The sequence below is a fragment of the Canis aureus genome, chromosome 17 (genome assembly GCF_053574225.1).
Source record: "Canis aureus isolate CA01 chromosome 17, VMU_Caureus_v.1.0, whole genome shotgun sequence".
Taxonomy (NCBI): domain Eukaryota; kingdom Metazoa; phylum Chordata; class Mammalia; order Carnivora; family Canidae; genus Canis; species Canis aureus.
This window is the reverse complement of record NC_135627.1, coordinates 20,133,428-20,139,639: the sequence shown is the minus strand read 5'-3', so window position 1 is coordinate 20,139,639 and position 6,212 is coordinate 20,133,428. Positions and strand designations below refer to the sequence as shown.

At 39.1% G+C, this 6,212-nt stretch overlaps 1 pseudogene; it reads left to right on the top strand.

The window, feature by feature from the left end:
• Positions 1–1,171: 1,171 nt before the first annotated feature.
• Positions 1,172–3,444, top strand: LOC144287838 (F-box only protein 34-like; annotated as a pseudogene).
• The last annotated feature ends 2,768 nt before the right edge of the window (positions 3,445–6,212 follow it).

Here is a 6,212-nt window from a genome sequence, read left to right as displayed (position 1 = left end):
TGTAGGACAATGCATTCCCAAATGTATTAACAAAAAGAGGAATTATAATTTTAAAAAAAGTTAACAGAATTGAAGTGAGACTCATAACAGCTTTAAAGGAATGTGCTTAATAATGAATAGTGATAATAAATATAGAACTAATCCAAGTAGTTGTAAAATGTTTCACTGTAATGATAAGAAGGGAGAAAATGAGATTATATAATGAAAAGAAAAAAAAAAACAAAAACTCCAATACTATTAGTTGAGTTCTTTGGTTGTAAGCCATAATAGCAATTCAGATTACTTAAAGAAGGGGGTCGGGTAATTAAAGAGGTGTGTGTGTGTGTGTGTGTGTGTGTGTGTGTGTGTGTATGGTATGATTGTGTGTATTTCTTGTAAGTTTGGGAGTTATGGGAAATCGGTTTTGATAGCAAGACAAGAAACAGAAGAGAACCTATTCTACCATGAAACACATCACTGGCATGAATAAATATAGAATTTCTAACCTGGAAAATTACACACACACACACACACACAATATTAAAGGCATCAGCAACATGGAAATTACCAGTAAATGATACAGTCAGCAAGTTTGCAATTTATTTCAAAACAGCAATTGGGTTTTAGAATCTCTCTTACACATCCCCCTTACTGCACCCAGGCGGGTCAGAACCTCTTGCCTATTCTAGGGACCAACTCATCACTTTGAGGGAATGACCTCATAGTGGACTTACCTGAGATCTGATGCAATAGTCTTCTATTTATCCTTACCTTTGGAATTATATTAGTTGAGGCTGCTATAACAAAGTAACATTGACCAGGTGACTTATAAAAAACAGAAGTTTATCTCTCACACTTTGAAGGTCAGAAGTCCAAGATCAAGGAGGCAGCACAGATAAGTTCTGGTGAGAACTCTCTTCTGGGTTACGGGATGCCAACTTCTTACATCCTCACAAGGTGAAGAACAGAGCAGAGGAAGCAAGCTCTCTCATAATTCCTATAAATATATAAACCCCATTTATTAGGGCTCACTTAACTATCAGAACCTCATCTAACATTAATTCCTCCCCAGATACCCATCTTCTAATACTATCAAACTAGGAGCCAGCCAGGCCTCCTCCTGCTGCCACCTCATCAGGGTGTGCAGCCCTAGGCCAGGCCCCTGCTGGAGTAGGAGGGCAGAGCCTCTGTTATGCACCTGAAGCCATACTGGAAACTGCAGAAGAAAGTGTGACCTCTGGAAATTATCAAGGAAACTCTGAGAACTCCTATGAGCCACCAGGAAGCTATGATGAAAATGATGAAAAATGCAAAGCTAGGTAAATGAAACCAAGTGTCTTTCCTTCAACCTCTCTTGGTAAAGCATCATCTTGAAAGCCTTTTGGGATTTTTTATCCCAAATGTTCTGTGCAGCATGAGTGGCAAGAGTACTATAGAGAGCAGCTCGAATGTTAAAACCAAGAAGAATGCACCATCTGCAACAACCCACCAGGGTGAAGAAAAGGAAGGGCCATTTGATATTTGGGCTGTTGTGGAGCTGGGAAATACCAAGGAGAAAATTACATTCTTTGCAGACCACCATGGATAGGACCTATGAAAATAAAGAGCTTCTGGGATATTGATGGGAAAGCTACTAAAGGAAGGGAAAAAAAATCAGGAGAATCTTTAAAAAGCCAAGATACAATTAGAAAGGATGAAGGAAGTCAACAGCAGGTGCTACCAACCTGAGCCCTTTGTGTGTGGCATTGAGCACTGTTCTGTGCATTATGTGAGTGACAGTGGCAATTGGGTCTATGCTGGGAGGCTTCTGTCAGTCATTACAGATAGTTGCCTTCCTTGAGCAAAGAGCCAGTGCCCTGCCAGCTACTGTATGAAAAACTGTACTAATTCACCTGCTGTGGCAAAGTTTCCTGGGCAGGCTAGACGTGTACTCCCAGCCTCCGAGCCCTTTTCTGCTCCAGGAGCTTGTGAAGAATCCACAGAAAGGGGAAATCCTGAGGTTGGGGGACCACAAAGTGAGGATAATCTGTGTCCTTGACATAGTAGCCAGGCTGGAGTCTCAGTACCTGAAGCAGCAGAGCCAGCATGAGCCTGGGAACCTCTCAAGGAATGACAGCTTCTGTTGAAATGGGGACCTGGTGTTGCTTGCAAGTGGCACTCAGGCTAATGAAGACAAAGCAAACAGAGGCACCTTAGGGGCACCAGACAATCAGGTGAATCCTGTGGGGTCTGTATATTGTGGACTGTGGCCCCTCACGAGCTGACCACTGTTCTCCTAAGGGGAATGAGTACCAGCACAGGGCTTCTTGAGGCTGTCTCCCATTGCCAGCACATGTGAATTTCCTCAAGGACAGTGCAAAATTTGAGCCAGACCAGCAAAATTGCTATGAAAAACAGCAACAGATATGATGTGGAAATGACAGAGGAACTTCCTGGGTCACCTTTTCCTCCTTGCACTTGTCCTCAAGTCATTGAATTGCCCACAGATGCTGTTGATTGTATAAGTAGAGAGTTTGTGCCATTCACTAGCCAAAATCTTGATCAGAGAAGAAAGGACTCTTGGGCATTATTATCACTGTGCCCAAGGTAAAGCAAGACCAGCCTTCTAATTTAGAGTCCTGTGAATACCCACGTCCAGGGATGTTGGCTTTTTGTTTTTTTGTTTGTTTGTTTGGTTGGTTTGGTTGTTTTTTTGTTTTATTTTGTTTTGTTTTGTTTTGTTTTGTTGCCATCTGATCAGCACCTGTCAGACTCTTCCCAGTTGAGAGAAAACACAAGGAGTCATTTGAGCCCAGCCAGCTTCAGGATGCTGCTGAGTGTGACAGTGCCACTGAGGAAAAAGGTATTTCAGCTAATGTATTTGTCCTGCTAGCCTCTCCTATGGAAAGTACATTACCAGTGCTTAAGGTATCCAATCAAGAAGCAGGAGTCTCATGACTTTCTAGAGAGCAGGTTAAAAGTCTAGAAGCTTTTGGAGCCTCAGCAGGACATGACTTTTATGCCCCACCACCTCATGGTGAAAATCTTCAGGTTACTTCCCACCAAGAGCTTCATGGTTCTTAAAGATATCTGCTGTTGTTTCAAGTTTATCATTGAATAATGCAACATCAGACCTGCAGATTCCGGCTGGGTGCGAGATCCACAATATAGAGAGGACCCTTGCAAGCAGTACGAGAAAAAATACATGAAAGAGGATGTATCCTTGGGCTGGTGGCAGCCCAAGCCCTATTGCCAGACATTGCCCTATGGGCCGGGATACTGGATGTGCTGCCATCGGTTTCAGAAGGGCTTCCCTGGCTGTAAGCTGGGTCCCTACTTGCCACAGCTTTAATCAGGCAATCCAGAAGAAAGCAAAGGGGACCAAAACTGAAGAAGAATACTAAAGTCTATGCGAGAGGCAACAAAAGGACCCATTTTTAAAATTGCAAAACACCTACATCTACCATTCAAGTGAATGTTGCCTCTCAAAACCATCACTCAAGGAGAATCTGTACTTATTCGATTGGGACTTCCATTGCTCAGGCATTTTTTAAACTCTCGCTTTAAATAAATAAATAAATAAATAAATAAATAAATAAATAAATAAATAAATACAAACAAAAAATAAACTCTCACTTTATGAACCAGACAAGGAAATTGGTCTCCTTGTCTTATAGTGGTGCCTCCCATTTGGTCCAGGATGGTATCCCACAATTTGATTCATGTGGCTGTGAATATGCCCATTCTCCCAAATCAAATCCATCCTCGGAGGACAAAGACTTGCCATCATCAAAGACTTTCAGAAGAGTTCATTGCAAACTATGGAGACAATTCCCCAAAAGGGGTTCTAGAGACGTTTTAAACGCTAGTACCATATTTGAAGTAAGTGAATAGTGTCCTATGGAAAGAAGAACAGCACTCTCAGATGAAAAGTATGCTTACAAAGGAAAAGTCAGGCACCTTACCTGAGCCCTTGAATGCTTGCTCTGTGAGACTGAAGTTTGTGGTTGGAGATGGATTTCTTGCCCTGTGGTGTTTACACTGTATGTGATGGTCGTCTTCTCACAGGGTTCTGAGAGTGCACATTAAACCTCAGCGCCTTTACCTGAGATGAGTGCTTTTGGCCCTCTGTAAATAATGCTATTAAAACCAGTTGTATATAGTGGACAGCAGACTGAACATAATCCCCACAATGCAGCTAGGATAGTGTTACGGCTATATTTATATGGGCTTTTTTATTTTATTATTGTCTCGTCTTAAATTGGTACATCCTGTACAAAATATGAATGTTTCAAAAAAAAAACTATGACTGTTTCCTGTAAAATATATGAATGTTGGGATCCCTGGGTGGTGTAGCGGTTTGGCACCTGCCTTTGGCCCAGGGCGCGATCCTGGAGACCCGGGATCGAATCCCACGTTGGGCTCCCAGTGCATGGAACCTGCTTCTCCCTCTGCCTGTGTCTCTGCCTCTCTCTCTCTCTCTGTGACTATCATAAATAAATAAAAATTTAAAATATATATATATGAATGTTTCAAGAAGAAGCTCTAGATAGTTAAGAGATTAACCTGTTGAAGATATCAAATTAATGGTTTAACTGGACAACCTTAAAATTAGTACAGAGAACAATCCTGTTATATTTTAGCAATCCATCAAGTTTAAGAGGATATTATATAGTCAAATTATAACATTCTTGGCTACCTTACTCCTTCTGTCTGGTTATGATTTTTTTTATTTTAATAAAAACATTCATTTAAAAAATAATAATACTATGGCACTAGACAGTAGGGTTTTCACATATGAATTTTGAGGGGACACACATTCAGTTAGTAACAGGAATATATCACCAAGACTTATTCCACTATTAAAATTTTCAATCAGTTCTACCCACCTCCATTGTAAGAAATGGCAGGAAATAAAGAAAGATATGGGAAAAGAAAAAGCACAATTGTAAGTATTTTCTAATCATCTGTTCATAATTTTTGTTGGTATATGGTATAAGTCAGGATTTAACATTTTTTTTTCAAAAGACAAGACCTACTATTCTAGGACAATCTGTTTCAACTGCTATAATATGAATCCTTAATTATTATTCTACACTGAACAACTACTGCTGATTCTAAGCTTTTCTTTAATCCTAGTCCAGTAATTTATCTGTCTATTTCTGTGGAAACTAATATTATATTGTTTTTATTACTTTAACCCTGTAGTTATTTTCATTGTCTATTGATGGGTTCTGTTGTTATTCCTTTTTTTCTGAAAATGTATTTATAGATTTATTTATTATTTATTTATTTATTTATTTATTTATTTATTTATTTATTTATATTATTTATTTGAGAGAGAGAAGGAGTGCATGCAAGAAGAGGGGGAGCAGAGGAGAGGGACAAATAGACTGTGCTGAGTGTGGAACCTGATGCAGGGCTCAATCTCATGACCCTGAGATCATGACCTGAGCTGACATCAAAAGACAGAGGCTCAACTGACTGAACCACCCCGGTGCCCATATACATATATTTACACATATATATGTATATATGTAGTTTTTTATTTAAAACTTCATATACCAAATATCAGAAAGGGAGACAGAACGTAAAGACTGCTAACTCTGGGAAACGAACTAGGGGTGGTAGAAGGGGAGAAGGGCGAGGGGTGGGAGTGAATGGGTGACGGGCACTGGGGGTTATTCTGTATGTTAGTAAATTGAACACCAATAAAAAATAAATTAAAAAAAAAAAGAAAAAGAGAAAAAAAATAAAAAAATAAAACTTCATGTACCATCATAAGGTTTAAAATATCCTGCAACTTAAATACTTATATCCCACAACTTTAGAACTGAGACTTAACTGAACTAATACATCTTATGTTAGTTTATAAGGGGATAAAATAGGCAAGAAAATAAAAATGTGTGCTATATATAGAAATATATTCATAATTCATATATTCTTATTCACTGAAGAAAATACTCTTACAAAAGTAGTCCTGATTCTGCAATTGGTTACATGGCTGTAGCTTGTATTTATAAGTATCTTTTTTTATAACCCATCCATATTTTCTTTGTCTTCAGCAATTACTTCAACTGGTTATAGTTCTTTGCATGATGGGACAACCAAAACTTGTATTCCTCAAATACATGGGTCATTTAGACCTGCCTGAATTGAATTGTTGTAATTTCCCGTTGACACAATGTCAGAGTTTATATTCTCAGTGCTACTAACTGAAGTAGGAACACTTGCCTCGCCTTGATAAAATTTTA